Source organism: Octodon degus, unplaced genomic scaffold (genome assembly GCF_000260255.1).
Source record: "Octodon degus isolate 3935 unplaced genomic scaffold, OctDeg1.0 scaffold00060, whole genome shotgun sequence".
NCBI lineage: Eukaryota > Metazoa > Chordata > Mammalia > Rodentia > Octodontidae > Octodon > Octodon degus.
The window spans coordinates 5,720,401-5,723,557 of NW_004524636.1; the positions used below are offsets into that span (position 1 = coordinate 5,720,401).

General features: G+C 41.3%; 1 pseudogene; it reads right to left on the bottom strand.

Moving 5' to 3' along the window:
- Window positions 1-230: 230 nt before the first annotated feature.
- On the bottom strand, window positions 231-1,206 carry LOC101581159 (annotated as a pseudogene).
- Between the last annotated feature and the right edge of the window lie 1,951 nt (window positions 1,207-3,157).

Genomic DNA, 3,157 nt, shown 5'->3' on the forward strand with positions numbered 1-3,157 from the left:
CTCCCAGTGATTCTCCTGTTTTCAGCTTCCCAAGTGCTGGGATTACAGATGCGTGCCACCACGCCCAGTCTGAATTGCTTTCTCAGTAGCACCAGGGGCAAAGTCAGCATAGCTCACTGGGGATAGAAACCTGGCCACTGTGGTCTGCCTGAGAACATACTCTCTCTTTTTTTCCCCCCCGCTATTTTTATTTGCTTGCTATTTCCCAAGGACACTCGACTCCTGTTGCTTTAGTGTCTCAACACTTTGTCGTCATTGGTCTCAGACACTAATTTTCCGTCCACGTTTTTGCGGGTATTCGTTGGATGGTTTGCACCTACGCACTGCTGCTGTCCAGGGCATCACTGAGATTGAAATCCTCTCCATCTTCCAGCAGGCAACAGTACATGGAGATCTCAGCCTCCAGCTTGACCTTGACGTTCAGCAGGGCCTCGTACCCCTGGGCCTGGAGCTCCCCCTCTGTTGGAGTCTGTGCCCACTCAGACCCCAGATGCAGCAGGACACCACTAAGTTGCTCCATCTGCATAGCGTAGCGGGCCTCCAGGTCTCGCAGGCTATTCTCCAGGCCAATCTTCAGATTTCTCATGGATTACAGGTCAGTCTCCAAGAATTGGGCCATGCACTTCAGCTCTGTGAGTGTCGTCTCGGCAGCTCTGACCTCAGCGGACTGAGAGGTGACTACTATGGTGGCTCTCCTCAACATGCTGGGTCCAATACCTGTCCAGTTCTTCTCATTTCTTTTGAGCCAGAGCATCATATTGGGCTCTGATATTCACCATGATCTTACCGAGGTCCTGAGATTTGGGCACATCCACCTCCTCAATGGTCTTGAAGTAATAGTCCCAGTCTCTGGCTCGCGACCCCTTCTCTGGGTGCTCTCAGATCTTGCTTTATAACCTCCGATTTTCCATCTCCAGGCTCGTCACTCTCTCCAGGTTAGAGGGCAGGCAGTCGTTCAGGTCCTGCATGTCCTCCTCATTCTGTATACTGCGCATGACACCCAGATCCCCAGCCACTCCCTCGGCCAGACCCGCGGACTCCCTGTCACCCCGGAGGATGGTGGAGCGAGACAGGGAGACCAGGGAGCCCAAGCCCCAAGCACCCTCATAGACTCTGGCAGCTCTGCTGGCCCGTCCCACCCATTAGCTGGGAGCCCAGGGACTGGTAGGTGGTGGAGAAGGTGGTGAAGTGAGTGGTGACACGCATGCTGCCTGAAAAGGAAGGTGAGAGACCAGGACTCAAGTTCAGATTGTTGAGAACATATTCTTAAGTGAGACAAATCAGACCTGCATGTGCAAATATCATATAGCCTCCTTACTGTGAGAACCTGAAAGAAAAATGGAATCTGAATGGCACAATAGATACAGGGAAAAAGAAATGAACTTATTCAAAAGGAATGAGTTACTGAGTTGAGGAGAAGGACAGGAAAGGGAGTGGGAGAAAGAGACTTATTTATGTATGTAAGCAGGATGGTTTGGACAACTGTACTGTGTATTTCTGCTGGTCTATGGAAAGGAGCAGTTAATGCTTTAATTTGCTTCATCTCCTTTTTTCAATTGTTTACACATTTTTTCTTCTTAATTTCTTATACATTTCTTTCCTTTTTCTTTCTTTCTCAAATTTATATGCATATATCTCATAATATGAATAACTAGTTGGAAGGCAACACTATGTATTACAACAAATGCTGTGAAATTCATATTACTTTGTTAAGTGAAATTCTGTATTGTAAGTTTTTCTTGTTTAATTCTAATTTGTACTCTCTTTAAACAATAAAATCAAATAAAAAGAACACTAAATCTGCTAGAAGATAAAATGGAATTCTTGAACACATAGGTATATGCAAAGTCTTCACAAACAAAATTCTGACTGCATGGAAAATATGGCAAAGAATCAACAAGTGGGATCTCGTCTTCTTAAAATGTTTCTCCACTACAGAACAATTCACTGACAGAGTGAAAAAACAGCACAAAGAGTGGGAAACAATTTTAGCCAGTTGTTAATCAGATAAAGGTCTACTATCTAGAACATATGAAGAATTGAATAAAAGTCAGAGCCACCAAATTTAAAGACCCAATCACTATAAATGATAGAGATTCCTCAAAAAGCTAGTATTGGGGGCCGGGGAGATGGTTCAGTGGAATAAATGCTTCCCTGGCAAGCGCAAGGACCTGAGTTCAATCCCCAGTTCCACTAAAAAAAAAAAAAAAAGCTAGTATTGGAGGTGCCATTAAATCCACCAATCCCTCCTCCTAGGTATTTTTCCAAAAGAACCGGTATCATCATACTACAGATAAATATATATATATATATATATATATATATATATATATATATATATTCATGTTTATAGCAGTGCAATTGATCATAGCTAAATCTTGGAAACAACCCAAATGCCCACCAACTGAGGAGTGGATAAAAAACATATGGTATTTTTACGCAGTAAAGTATCATTCAGCTATAAAAAATGATAAATTTGAGGCTTTCGTAGATAAATGGATGCAGCTAGACACTATACTGATAAATGAAATAAATCAGATCCACATATGCAGACATAATATCTCACTAGGTGAGAACTTGAAAGAGTAATGAAAACCTAGAAGGTACAACAGATACTGTGAAAGGGAAAGTCATTGTTCAATGGGAAGGAAAAACTGGGAAAAGGACAAAAGAAAGAAGGGAAAAGATATATTTAGGTATCTATGCAGAATTATTTGGATAATTGTATTGTCCACTTCTGCTGGTCTTTTGAAAATAACACTTAATGCTTAATTTTTTTTACTCTGGTTTTTTTCTTCCTATTTTTGAATTTCTTATAATTTCTTCATTATTGTTTTTTTCTTTAAATGAATCTTACATGTTTATATATAGTAATCTGAAAAAACTAATTTGAAGATAGCATCATGTAATACAACAATTGTTGAATTTTTATTTCTTTGTTTAGTGAAATCTTGTATCATTTCTAATTTTTTCCCTATTACTATTTTGTATTTTTTAAAAAATAAAACAAACAGGGCTGTTGAGATAGCTCAGTGGATTAAGTGCGTGCTTAGGCAATCTCAGGGGTTGGGGCTCCCTACACAGCACCACATGCACACTGAACTGGCCACAGAGACCAGACATGGTGGTGCATACCTGTAATCCCAGTGCTGGGGAG